At 38.2% G+C, this 14,860-nt stretch overlaps 1 protein-coding gene across 7 annotated transcripts in view; it reads left to right on the top strand.

Annotated features, from left to right (window-relative positions):
* Positions 1-11,290: 11,290 nt before the first annotated feature.
* The window catches only part of PALLD (palladin, cytoskeletal associated protein), a 187,620-nt gene continuing 184,050 nt past the window's right edge, over positions 11,291-14,860 (top strand). For 3 of the 7 annotated variants that reach the window (XM_038136185.1, XM_038136184.1, XM_038136183.1), the window contains exon 1: positions 14,049-14,215. The gene's annotated coding sequence lies outside the window, so the exon portion shown is untranslated. Of the gene's footprint in view, positions 11,454-14,046; positions 14,216-14,860 lie in introns of those variants that run through there. The other 4 variants (XM_038136179.1, XM_038136177.1, XM_038136178.1 and 1 more) reach the window with 3 other exon arrangements.

The following is a 14,860-nucleotide window of genomic DNA, read 5'->3' as shown; positions in this document are numbered from 1 at the left end:
GGAGGCATCCCTGCTTATGGCAGAGGGGTTGAAAAAAAATAATCTTTAAGGTCCCTTTCAAGCCAGGCCATTACAGAATTCTATAGACTCAACTCCCCTGCTGTGGGCATGGACATCTTTTACTAGGCCAGTTCAAGGGGTGTTTCTCAGGGCTCTGCCTTGGGACCAGGGCTTGTCAGTGCCTTTATCAATGACACCCAGGGGCACTGAGCACCCCCACAGTTGCAGGGGATAGGAAGCTGAGCAGGGCAGGGGCATCACAGAATGATGGCATCATCCAGAGGCACCTGGACAAGCTTGAGAAGTGGGACGAGAACCTCATGAGGTTCCACAAGGCCAGGTGCCAAGTGCTGCGCCTGAGTCAGTGCAATCCCTGAGTCACAGATTTTTCCAGGTCAGAAGAGACTTCCAAATCCCTCATTTTAGTGCTCCCATCATCTCCAGAACCGGCACTTGGTTGGCCCTTGGGGCTTTCCCCTGCCCTTGCCCACTTCCAGGAGTGCTGGCCAGAGGGAGCACTCACAGCCTGAGCCTCTCCTCCACAGCCCCTGTGGGCAGCATGTCCGGCTGCCGTGCATGGGCTCCACTGGGGAATGTCTTTCCAGAACAAAGAAATCAACAGCTGTAGTAATTATAGCAATGTATACTTACGTAGTGCTTGGCCAGTTTTTTCTGACTTCTACCATTGTGTAATAAGAATTTCTTGTGCTGATAAAACTAGGTCTAAGGGGAAGTCATGTTTTCAATCTTGTGTTCTAAAGAAAAATACTGTGAGTACTTTTTGGTCTTTGCTCCAACCTGGGTCACTGAACAACACAGAATTAAATTTAAGTAGCCAAAAGGATAGGATTATTTTCAGCCTGGATCATGCCAATGTTCCATCCCTATACTTTTGTACCAATACAATCGTCAGTACAGCTACATTTACACTTGCAGCTGATGAGCAGCAGAGGGAGGAAGAGCTGCAATCTATAAGCTGGTTAGTTTTCCCTGTTCAGTCTAACACTGTAAGTATTATCTACTTTGTTGGTATTTTCTGTTTTATCCTTCTTTTCTTGTGAATCTGACAGCAAATTGGAGATTTCTTCTTTCGTCTCAGCATGTTGCCACTATCTATTGTAGTAACAATATTTTAAAAAAAATTAGATACATTACATTGCATTAGTTTTCTAGATTTAATATAGCTATACAATCTTGGAGACCTCTTCAAAATGGCAACAAGAACCAGTGCTGAATCCACAGGTCAAAGGGCGATGTTATGCCACTAAGAAACACATTTTTTATTTCTGTTTGTCTATTGGGCAGCAGAAGATTAACAATAAGTAAATGGCCTGCTATGGACCGAAGAGTTTTCATCATTTATGTAGTTTGTGTCCAACTCCTTGCCCTGTGCAGGACACTCCACGAATCACACCATGTACCTGAGAGCATTGTCCAGATGCTTCTTGTACTCAGACCAGGCTTGGTGCTGTGACCCCTTCCCTGAGAAGCCTGTTCCAGTGCCCAACCACTTCCAGCTGTGGTACCTTTTCCTGATATCCAACCTAAACCTGCCCAGGCTCAGCTTCATGGTGTTTCCTTGAGTCCTGTCCCTGGTCACCACAGAGAACAGATCAGTGCCTGTCCCTTCACAAGGAAGCTGTATGCCATAATGGGGTCTCCCCTCAATCTCCTCCAGGCTGAACAGACTGAGTGATCTCAGCTACTTCACATAGGCTTCCCTTCCGGACCCTTCAATGTCTTTGTTACCATCCTCCTGACTTTCTCAAATGGCTTAGTGTCTTTTTTCTATTGTGGCACCCTAAACTGCACACAATGCTCAAGGTGAGGCTGTCCAGAGCATTCCCCTCCCTTGCCCAGCTGGCAATGCTGTGTATAATGCACCCCAGGAAAGGATTGGTCCTCCTGGCTGCCAGGGCACAATGACTCAGTTTCAATTTACCATCGACCAGGTCCCTTTCCACAGTGCTGCTCTCCACACTTATTCCTCAGTCTGTGTGTACATCCAGGGTGCTTAGAGAGGTTAAAATCTCCTAAGTAGCTTCTGCCAATGCCCACAGTTTGAAAAAAAAAAAAAAAAAGAAAGCTGCAAGAAGTTAGTATGCAGAAAAGTGGAAATGATTGGTATGAAAAGGTCAAACCAAAGGGTCCTGCAAGTTGTTTATAATTCCCTTTCATTCCTAGGCAGTATATCAGTGGGTTCATCAAAATTGCTCAAATCAAGCAGCTTCAAGAGCCTCAAACTGAATGGCCTGATGGCCTGGGGGTCTGGGCAATCACAAAATAGCAATGCAGCACCTGCAGCAGGTCCTGCACTCCCTGGCTGCCACTGCTGAGGGGGATTACTGAGCAAGAGAGGCCATCACAACCACTGGATGCATACCTCAATCAGGGACCTTTTTACACCCTATTGTTCATCCTGTGAGGAACATATGTTCATCATCATTGCTAGGAATTTAATAGAAAGAGAATGTATTGAGATGTGCAAGCTGGACATAATTAGTATATCCTCAAAAAGCAATATGGGTCTATTGTGTACCTTAGCATGTTGAAGCATTCTTTCCTCCTCTGCTACTCAGCTGGCCCAACATAATCTACAATATACCTATTGAGAAAAATAACCTCTCACAAATCTCAGCTGATGCCAAGCTGATGAATTGCTGTTATGCCTAGAAAACTCCTCAGATACAGAATATGCCTCTTTCATAAACTAATTTCCCTGAAGTGATGTGAGCTGCAGACAAAACTCTTAGTATGGAAACATTACCGTTACAGTAGGCAAAGTTTATTAGTATGTTCTTCTCTAATCTTCACAGAGTTAATTCCTGCCATCCCCTCCAAAGAAATCACAAAAATATCTACCTTTATCTAGGGATTGTTCTTTCCACAGCTGAAACCAGACATTTCTGCAGTATATTTCGCAGAATTACTCTGGCATGTTTCCAGGAAAACTTTTACCTTACTTATTCCAGACCTAAAATTGTGTTTAATTTGGTTGTCAATGCAAAGCTTTTTCAATTGTTTCCACTTTTTTTCCTATTCATCCCTTATCCTTTTCTGATTTTGTTCAATGATTTTGATTTTGAATTCTATTGATTGATCAAATTGCATATGAATTATTTATGCCATTTTAGCTGAGAAATGCTAAATGTCTTCCATAAATTCCAAATTCATTGCTTTATAAACCTGAATCATGTTTTCCATTTTCTCTCATATAAAATATTTAAAAAACAAATCATAGTCAGTGCATATCGCACCAGTAGTAATCCAGTGGTAATGAAACATATCCATACACCATGAAGAAAACATGTCCAAGGATAAAATGATATTAAGGCTTTAAGAACTCTGATTTTTGAGTAAAAGGATGCAAATGTACTTTACCATACAATTAGTTAATAAAAAACCCACACAAAGCAGCAGAGATATTAAACTGATTACTTCATATATTTAGTCTAAAATATTTTTTCTCTTGTGTCATTCAAAGTTTTATAAACAAATTTATATGTTTTCACTCTGTATCATCGACTACAAAACATGACATTTAGAACAAACAACCATTTAAAATAAAAAAGATTAATCACTCATTTGCAAATTAATAATAATAATATAATAATAATAATAACAATAATAACAATAATAATGATACCTAAAGCACTGACTCCCTCATATGTATTTGCCATTCCTTTGTCCTGTCCCATTTTCTGAGTATTACCCAAGAAGCAAAGTACCCAAAGTTCTACCTACAAAATAGTGTGAATGACCCACCATTAGTCCTCTATTCCCATAAGAAACCCTCTGAAAAGATGTGAGGGCTGCAAGCTCAGTAAAGGGCCTATACTGACCCTTTGTTATCACTCTGCATCACTAAACAAACACCAGATTGAAGAGATTTATGATGAAGGCTTGTTAACATTTTGAACAGTACTTTTGAGGAAATGTGTGTCTGGACGTATTAAATAACAGTCATTCAGATGCCAGTGTACAAGGCAGAACCTAAAAACCAAATTAAACTTACACAGAGAGATCATATGATGAAACACTAGTTCATGGAACATACATCTGTGCAATTCTAAAAGTTAAATTTCAAAAAGTCTTAGCAAACCATCACAAGGATTATATAATCATGGCCAAGTACCTCTTTATTCCATCTTTATTCATGGAAGCTACAGGAGTTATATTAAGGCTGTGAAATCAAGCATTCAGAAATCAAATAATGATGAAGTGAAAGGTTTTGTCATGCAAACCTTATGCAGCCTCTACGAGACCTTAGCAGTGAGGCAGATGTCCAGTCTGTACAAGGTATAGGCTATGAGTCTGAACAAATGTACAGTCTGCCTTCAAAGATGTTACATTTAGGAACTTGAAAGACTTGTGGAAGGACTGAAGTGTGTACTAGAAAGGCATTAGCTTCTACTCAACTTAAAACTGACCAAAATTTAAGGTATTTAGTTAAAAACATTTTCAAAGTTACCAATCCATGTAGAATGCTGGCAAAGTATGAAAACAATGATGTCTGCTCTAATAATAGTGAAAAACTTAAATAAAAGCTCTATAATAAACATTATTAAAAAAAAAGAGTTTGATACAGACAAAAGAGAATTAGCTTCCTTCCTGGATTTCTGATGGGGCTTTTTTTTGTGAAACTCACTGACTGTCAATAACTGCTCTATTTCCTCTCCAAGAAAATGTATTAGAAAATTTTATTTTCGCCTTGATTCACAAAAGATACTAATTTTTCTTACAACTTTAATTGGTGAGATTGTCATTATCATTTCCATTTTGGAAACAAACTGTAGATGCCATCACTGTCACCTCTCAGTTCATGCAGGATTTTAGAAGGGGTGTTTTATCTCCACATATTACATTTTCTGTATATTTGTAAGGAAAAAAAATCTTATGAGCTTTATTAGTTAAATAACTTTATACATTAAGTAGATGAACTTTGAAAGATGGCAGCTAATTATTGTTAAAATTTTTGTCTCATTATATTTACTAATTCACTTCATAAGGATCTGAAGTCAATGGACAGCAACAACCCTAAGCATAGTCTCTGACATCTCTTTTGTGCAATGCTCAAAACTGCAAACTCACTTTCACTCACACCAATACAAGTGCACAGAAAAATTAAGGGCATCAAACCTGGCTATGCAGAAAACCCTTGGGGCTGGAACCCCTTCACTGCCTGTTGGAATATTACACCATCCATTCAATTGGTAGAACAAAGGTAAGGAAAGAGTTCTTGGTCAAACATAGCTAAATGATTTCAAAGGAGAGGTGCTAACTTCTATGGGATTATGAGGTAATCAACTCATATGTCTAAAAACTCACATGCAGCATTTTCCAAGGCAAAGATTTAGATGTTGATGATTCCTGAGACTCACTCACAAGACTAGTTTCAATTTAGGATTTAAAATCCATACTGCAGGAAAATGCTACGAAAAACAGAGATAAGAATGTTTGTTTATATAGATGTTATATACCAACTGATCACAAAATTGTGCAATATATTCTCATACAGTAAGTACAACTATGTCAAAATAACAAAATTTTTGTGTTTGCTAATTCCTGAATAATGTGTATTTACATATTGTAGCTGTTATATAATTTTTCAATTATACTACATATATATCATTATAATGCACTTATTATATAGTCATTATTATTCCAATTCCATATAAAATATATCTAACACCTCTTCTAAACCTGCTTATATCAACACAAACTTTAACTCTCCAGACTGTTTGGATCTGAGAGTGGAAACAAAGGGAATTAAACCGCTTGTTGTTTGGTCTGTTTTGGTTAGATAACCCTTCCTTCTCTCTTGTTATATAGATAGGTTCTGTTGGATCCTAATCTTGCACACCAGATATCTATTTCTAGCTGTACCACATGTGCAACAGTACAGTTAATGCTTTTGCAAAAAGTTTTTCAGTAACAGATTTATTGCCTAAATTCCCTGGGTTATAGCCAGGTTTTACCATTGCCCAAATTTCAAAGCAAATAATATATGTATTAGATTGCTCATATAGCATCTTGGAATTTTAGAGTCTTTTGTGGTAGTATTACAAAAACCTCCTCTTTCATCTTCCAGGTTCTTTGGATTTGGTCAGATTTTGATGACAAAGCCAGAAACTGTATTCCAAACAGTCTGAAAGTGGTGTTTCCAGTAATCCTTTTAGATGAATCATTGTTTCAGTGGCTCTCTCAGCTGTCTCACTCATGCTTTTAACTCTCAAATGCATTCTTGTATCATCATTAAAGGGTGGTTGTCTTGGCTCTCTAGGCTGCTTCCTTGCAGATCTGCATTCTTTCTCTGACTTGGTGAATATTTTGCATGAATATCAGTGACATTTCACTTTTTAAAGAGAATTCATTAGTTCACTGATCCATCAGTCTAACTCCCTTTTCTAGACTAAAACCACCAGGCTCACATAAGGACCAGAAAATTGCTGTTTTAAGAACCACTGAAACTCAAAGGATATCTCATTGAACAACTATGAAATACATTAATTTAAAATTAATTTTTCCCACTTTGATACAGAAAAACCAATACAAGATCCACATATGATGCTGGAGAATTTAAAGCATGTAAAACATATCTTTAAATAACTGCATATTTTGCCTCTTTATCTTGATTCTAATCAAGATAGCAAACAGGACAGAAAGGAAGTGTGCACATCTTATCATGCACTTTTCATGTTTGATGGCAAGTAGAAATTATCATGTTTTGTCTGAAATATATTTTTACATTATTTTTCATCACTGCCTCCTAAATGTACTCAATTTGCCTCTGCAATTTATTTTTTTCACCAGAAATAATCACCCTTTAGGAAAAAGAAAAAGCTGGAGGCTGTCTAAACAGAGACTGTGTTTGACAGCTTGTTTAACTTAAAAAAATTCTGACTGTCAATTTTTCCAATCTGTCAATGCCAAAGTATCAGGATTTTACCCCATCAATGTTTAGTCACTGGCTCTGAAGCTGTAATGCCTAGAGGGAGAGATGGACTTATCAGTCCAAGATCAGTACTTTGTCAAAATTCTAATTCTTCCTTTTGACGGAACCAGTGCATTCAATTTTGAGGTCCACGCTCTAGAAAGTGACTCCAAAATGAAGACATAAAAGCATTCTTAGTGCTGCCACACAAGTTGTCATTGCCCCTGAAAGACTCCTTCTTCTCTCACAAGCTTGGAGGCCTACTTTGAGTCATTCCTAAAAGCACCTATTTTTAAAAACAGTTTGTTTGCTACATGATTTCTCTCTAAAAGGAAATTATTAATATATAATGCAATAGTACATTTCTGTTTGAAGGACATTGACTCTTTAAACACAACAAAAACACATGGTTTTATTTTAAGGCATTAAACATTTGCTGTGGTAGAACACGCCCCTCCCAAACTCTAAACGCAGGCAGTTTCAACCGACATGAATCAGTTCTTTGTCTGATCTCTTCTCATTTCACAACAGAAAGAGAGAAAGGAAACATTCTGTTGTATTTTTACATGGTATAGCCTACCATAAAACAAGAAGTAAGTTGCTGTTGCTTGTCTGTGTGTTATTCACCATGTCTGCAATATCTCTGCCACCACCTTTTTCAGCACCTGTCTGTTGGCCAATCAGAAAAAAGCAAAAGGCCTGAAGTCTCTCCAACTCCAGGGAAACTCTTTCCAAAAATATCCCCAAGCTAAGTGTCTCCCTAATAGGAGCTACTGACTGACAAATCTCTCAGCAGTTCATTCTAAATAGCCAGCTGTGTTTTAACTTTTTTTTTTTATTTTTTAATTTAGTTCTACTGAAGCTAACAGTGGAAGTAATCAGCTGTTCCATGCTCCTCCTTCGGCATTCATTCCCCTTTCCAGACGTATGGATGTCACATTCTTGCACATTTGTCTTTGTTAGTGCTATGACTTCTGGCAGCAATACACAGCTGTCTACCCCTATCTGGCATCAGACATGTTTTTTGGTGGCAGGTGGAGTCTTCCTACGGGCCACAGGAATACATTTGGCATGATCAGAGGACAGCGTGCAACAGCTGTTTCAAAGGTAAAGCATTGTAAAGCTGTATTACGATAAAAGGAGAGAGAAGTAAATATTTATTTTCCTATAGATCAGCATCTCACATTTTGTTGAAAGAAGCACATTCCATTTTCAAAGTTAATCCCCTTGTAAAGAAAGAAGCTTTTATCTGGTGTTGAACTTCAGCTCTGTCTGTGCCTGCTCAGATCAAACACATTTCACATGCTAAGAAGGAATCCAAATACATTACTGGCTGTGAATATAAACATGTAAAATATGCACTATAGGCTTGCAGCTAAAATTGATCTAATAGAGATAATTTTCCTCCCGAAGAGGAGGAAAAAATCTTAGCACATATAACATTAAAGGATGACACGTGATGCTATAAATAATTTTTCTCACTGCCCAGCTATAAGAATTTTATGATATGCATAAGTGCAAAAAGTTCTCATATAAAAGAAAAATATCAGCTCTGTTTGAAATATAATCTTCACAGAGGTACAGGTAATATCTAATGTGAACAGGACTGCAGCACTTAGAATTAAGCAGTTCCATACTCCACGGGGCATAGAGGGAGGAGTAACTTTTCAGATACAGCACAGGTAGTTATAACACATGTAATTAATTTAAAAATAAAAGAATTGGTAAAGCCATCATAAATATGACTGTGTACAGCATACAGGACAAAATCAACTCAGAGAAGAGTAACACTTAAAGCATTTAAGTTAAACAAAACTGGACAAAAAATAGAGCTAAGGTCTTCTATATGGACTTCTTAAAAGAAAACTTAATTTTAAGGAGGAGACTAATGTTAACTCTGCTTTGCAGAGTCAGAACAAAAATTAGCTATCTAACATTAATGCTTTTCTTCTTTCAAACAGCTAGTTTCAGTTAGAGTCTTACTTTTCTGACACAGATTTTCCACTAGAGTATTCTAAATCTGATTTATTTCCCTTTTTTATTTAGAAAATTATGTAAGACTACACGGAGCTGATACAGCTTAGATTTATTAAACTTTTATAATTTGAAATCTTTACATTCTGGACTATACAATCTCAATTCTATTGCCATGTGCTATACGGACAAATTCCATCCTTGCTTTCTCTATCCTTATGAGATTGCATTGGTGCTGCCTTAACTTTCACTCATTTCCCTCTTGCTTCATAATTCAACATAAAATTGATTTCAGTTTTTGTACTAAAATCAGCTGTAACACAGGCTTGCTTAAATTCTTATTTGTATACATTCCCAAATGCTAAAATGTGGAACGGCCTTTCTACTTGAACCACAGAAGACTGTCAGTTCAGAGATTGTTGACACCTCATTTCTTTTCTTTGACACCACTAGGTAACACTCCTTAAATATTTTAATAGAACCGGGCAGTGGGAAGGCCTTCTCCAGGCCATGGCACAGCGGTGAGCTCCGCCGGTGCGGTGAGGCCGCAGCTCCGTGGCACAGCGGTGAGCTCCGCCGGTGCGGTGAGGCCGCAGCTCCGTGGCACAGCGGTGAGCTCCGCCGGTGCAGTGTGGAGCAGCTCCATGGCACAGCGGTGAGCTCCGCCGGTGCGGTGTGGAGCAGCTCCATGGCACAGCGGTGAGCTCCGCCGGTGCGGTGTGGAGCAGCTCCATGGCACAGCGGTGAGCTCCGCCGGTGCGGTGTGGAGCAGCTCCATGGCACAGCGGTGAGCTCCGCCGGTGCGGTGTGGAGCACTCCATGGCGCACTGCACAGCAACACACCCGCAGGTCGAGCTCGGCCCGTGGGCACCCGCTGCCGCCACAGCCGCACAGACCGGCAGGCTCCACGCCCCCTGTCCCTCGCCAGAGAGCCTCATCCTGCGTGCCCCGCCTGAGCCGCCGCCCTCGCCGGCTGTGGCCGCCACCTCTTCACCTCCAGCACCGTCGCCATTCACCGGCGCCCACTGGCTTCTCCAAACACGGACCCCGTCCGCGTTTTCCCCTCAGCGCCTCACGCACCAGAGCGTGTGCGGGGCTGTGAGTGAAGAGTCTGGCCAGGCAGCGAGGCAGGCTCAGGAACCAGCGTGTCATGGTGACACGGCCCTGAAGGGAGCCTGATGAGCGCAGGGCCTGGCAAGAGGCAGGCACAGACAACACCGCCTTTCCCAGGGCACCGCCCGCTCTCAGGTAACGTGGACAGAGACATCTCTGTCCTGGGCACAGTGTTTATAGGCAAACATCGAACAGCTTTGCCCTGCGAGTCTTCACCTTTGTGATAAATCCGTGAGAGCACAATGTGCTTCGCAGCCACAGTGTCAAAAGTGTATTAATCACAGTGCACAGGGGTGCAAATTCCTAACAAAATTCCTTTGAAATTTCAAGAGATGCTGGGGGCACTCACCAGTCAAGTAGCTGTTTGTACATGTGTTCCATTATACCTGTCCAGCTAATAAAGAGACAGAGTGATCATCTTGAGCATCATGAGACAGAATGATATTCCTAGTGTTCTAGCAGTCTTGAGATAAGGGAAGCCGAAGGACAAGTTTCCCAGTATGAGGTAGTTTGCCTCATCAAGACCTTGGATAGACTATAGATCTTGGACTGAGAAGTGTTCATCTCTTTCCCAGTTTACAGAATGGTATTAGTTCTTTGTGAATTATTTAGCCTTCCTTTCTGTTTTATGGTTTCCTTTCCTATTCGCAGCTGTGGTAATTCTCGCAAGTTGTACTATTTTCAAAGTTTACTGATGTGTTGTTACTTGCAGCCCCTCAATCTCTTTGTTGATGAAATATTCTGTAAAAGAAGGCTGGGAGCTATTATTACTGTTCTGTTATTAGTTTAACTTTAACAATTGCTGTATTTCTTCCATACTGATTACCAATACAACTGCGAGGAAAAGCTGAAGATGTATAAGCTTTCCCACTGTACTCCTAAGATCCTCAGAGAAACTTGGAAAAATTATATTTGTATACCATTGACACTGCTTGCTACATATGACACTTTCATACATATATGACAGGTAGATACTTCCAATGCACTCTGTGGATACATAGATTATCTCTAGCTATGTAAAAAAATCCATTTACTATGTATTTACAAACACAATTAAATGTTCTTTGCATACTGTGGGAAAACTAAAGAACAACACTATATATGGCATCAAACTACAGCAAGACATTGACCCAGTCTGTTTAAGCACAGGCAACCAGATTATTTTTTTGCTCTTTCAGAGGTGGAAAAAAATGTCTGTTAGTAACTCAAAATAACTGGAGGTTTCTGTGGCAACTGGTAAAGGAGGTTGTATCTCTCCCTGCTGCTTAAAGTAGAAGCAGTTCTTAGAGATTTCTGTTTGAAGTTAGCATACTGGTGTTTGACTTCGGGTCTTGGAAAGGAGATTGCTTATCTACTTGTATGTTATCTTGTTGCTATTTAGAGTAAGAAACAAATTAACAAGGATCATAACAGAGGCGCTCTGCTTTCTCAGGTAAGTACATTAATCATTAAAGAGCTTATTGCTGTATTTTGGTTTTACACAATTAATGATGAAAATCTTTTGCATTATGTAACATCTTCATCAGATCAAACAGTAAGCTTGTACAACCAGAATAGTTTTATGGTTTTTGGGATGAGATTTGGAATGACTTGAGCTGACTAGTGTTAGAAACTATTATTAAGGTTTCAGGGAAACTGCAGCTGCATTCCATCAAATCTATTGGTAGTGAAAACTGTATCTCCATGGAGTTCTGTTCATCAGCTGAATTTTCCATAATTCTGCAATAGGAATGGAGTGAGCATATTAGCTGTATATCTCTAATCTTGTTTGATGCTATTATTCATTTTAAAATATTGTGTGCAAATACTAAATTCTTACATCATTGCATATTAAAGCATATTTATCTTGCAAAATGTGTAACTGTTCCAAAGTTTTAGTGTTTACCATTTGTTTGTAGTGATTTACTGCCTTTACTGCGTTTATAAAAGAGAATACACATTGTTTTTGCAATAAAAATGGAAGATCTAGATTCCAAAATATTCAGTACAGATCAAAAAATATAAACATTCCCTAAATCACAGAAGAATAATGTTGGGAAAATTTATTCATGGCTTAATAGAGCTTTATAAAACCTTTCCCTATTTTCAGGTTATGAAGAATATTTCATTAACAGTTGAAGAGGAATTAATCAAACACAAATCTTTCGCTTTCTGGGCAAATGTTTCTGCTGTACAATCATGCTGTACAAAAATCATGCTGTACAAAATCATGCTGTACAAAAAGTATTGGGCATACTTGATTTACACAAAACAATGCTTTATTTGTATTCAGAAAGCTAAATTTCTTTTAAAATATCTCTGCAGATATCTACAGGCAGATATATTTTCTTCCCAGAAGTGAAAATTTAATCACATAATTGCAAGAACCAGGATTTCATCCACCCACTCCCTGTGGAAAATGCTGAAGATAGCCCAAGGCAGCTTGTTGCTGTTTATATGCAGGTTATTTTTGACTCCCATTCCAAGGTGGCAAAGTCTTAGGCATTTAGTGGAGATGCTGGGTGCTTGAAAAAGGACCTTGATTTTACTTTGTGAGGCGACTGCTTAAAAATTAGTCATACAGTGGTTAACTCTTGGATAACCATCTCCCTCTTTGTGCACAGTTTTCAGCCTGGAATTTTTAGAATCATGGTTCTGTTCTTATTTGACAAGCTGAAATCACTGTAAAATGACCTGAAATAAAATCCTTTTAACTAATTTCACTACAACATGGTAAGGATCCCAAGCTGCAAAAATGGGGTTTGTATGCATTGTGAAGTATTCCCAGTCCAGCAGTGAGTTTGTTCAAGCTGTGCTTTGGGGACAGTAATTGCCTGTATGAAGATGCCAAGATGCTCTATCAACCACTGGAATAGGATGTGTGGTACTAGCACTTGTTACATAAAAATGGTCTGGATCCTCTAGGGAGCTCTGAGTTTCGTGTGCTCTTCTGTCACTAGAGTACATCTACTGCTCTTCCATTGTTGCCAAGGAACAAATTTTAGTAAAAAATGCAAGGCAGTATCTAGAAGACATTGAGCTAAGAGCAAAAGCCAGTGTAAAAAATGATTTCAAATCTGAGAGCAGATATAATGGATGCTGGCAGAAGGGACGGAGGTCTGTAACATCTCTTTGGAGCTGTAATTTCTTCTATCCACTCTGGAGCATGTGACTCCCAATAGGTTGCAATCTGGCAGAAAGCATGTTGCCCACACATTGCTTTTATTTCTGGAAGCTATGTGATAAAGTCTCTAGATTAAACCAACAGTCTTCATGTTTACTTCTTTCTTTCACTGAGTTTCAACAGAAATTATGTGCCTGAAAAAGTGCTTTTGGACAGGTTTTTTTTTTTCTTTGTCCTGGGACTAAACTTTCACAGGAGTTTTAATGATGTGAAAGTACTTCCTTAATAGAAACAGTAAGGGAGAATTGACTCTGTTACAAATTATGCTCTAAAACTCTGTAGAAACCAAAAATGTATTTTTTTTGTTTCAGTGCTAATACATGTGTCAGAGTTGTGGGGTATTTTTAAAGCATACATGTTTTCCAGGGATTTTTTGTGTCTTTTCTGAGGGAGATACTTATTTTCTTTTATTTCACTTGAGATGTGAAAATTCAGTAGGTTAATTTATTTATACAGTGTAATATATGGTTACAGGTTATTTATCAATTATTAAAAAAAGTTGCCGTATTTCTACTCATAACTCAAAAAATATTACAGGTCTTTTCCAACCTAAATGATTCTAGTTTTTCTGTTTCTACAAGATTTTAAAGTACACTAGGAAGCTATTGATTTTAAACTATTCTTAGTAGAAAAAGGCAATTATTTATTACCATGAAAATAATGCTATTGAAAAAAATTAAAAATATATTACTATAAAATGATATAAAAAGGGAATGTCTAAGCTCTCTGAATTTCTGAGTAGTAAGCACACAGAACTTTGTGCCACTTCCAGGCCTAACATTGCTTCTGCTGGAATTCCAGATAGTGGCAGTCTGCTGAAACATGAGTTCAGTTGCCAAATATAGATGAGTGGGGTACGAATTTCACAGTCACAGAGGACGGATGTAACACACAGGCCACAGTCTTCTCCACTAAGGACCAAGCTTCAGTGAAGAGCTGGAGCAACTTTAAGTCTATTCAGATAGAGAAGGAGAAAAACAACTTTACCTACTATTAATTATACTTGAACTCTTCATATTGGCCTGCTCATTGTAAGATCTGTTTTATATTTTCTGCTAATTGTAATTGTTGTGTTTGTGGAGTAATTTTGCAGGATTTCAAAATTCAGAGAAAAACTATGTGCCTTTTTTGTTTTGAAAAATCTTACTAGATACATTTCATCCTTCATACAATTTTTTTATGAGATAGGTCCTGTTAAGTAATAATTGGGTCATGTTAAATCATAATTTCTTATTCGGCAGGTTCTGCAAATTCAGGATATTTGTATTTTTTAATGAGTCCTTTATTTTTCTATGTTTTCCATATTTTACTATATGTCTCTACAAAATCTTAATTTGCTTAGTTACTCTATTTTTTTTTCTGAAAATATTGTAATCCAATACATTTCAAATTTAATATTTACCATATGATTCTTTAGAGCATCTGTATTGGGTTTTGAATAAGTATTTAAACTGCATGATAAAAATGTGGTTTTACTTGGGTGTAATTTTTAAATATATACAAATAGGACTCCATAAGTAGTCTGTATGTAAAAATGTTGTTCTGCATGCAACATTGTAATTTATGCTTGTGTCTTTAAATGATACAGTATATGGCTTTGCATGTTACCTAATGAGTATGATGATGAAAACTGTTATAAATACATTGTAGTGTAACTCGGAGAAGCTAGAAATAGC

This window comes from Motacilla alba, chromosome 4 (genome assembly GCF_015832195.1).
Source record: "Motacilla alba alba isolate MOTALB_02 chromosome 4, Motacilla_alba_V1.0_pri, whole genome shotgun sequence".
Taxonomy (NCBI): Eukaryota; Metazoa; Chordata; class Aves; order Passeriformes; family Motacillidae; genus Motacilla; species Motacilla alba.
The sequence above is the reverse complement of the archived record's forward strand: the minus strand, read 5'-3'. Positions and strand labels throughout refer to the sequence as shown.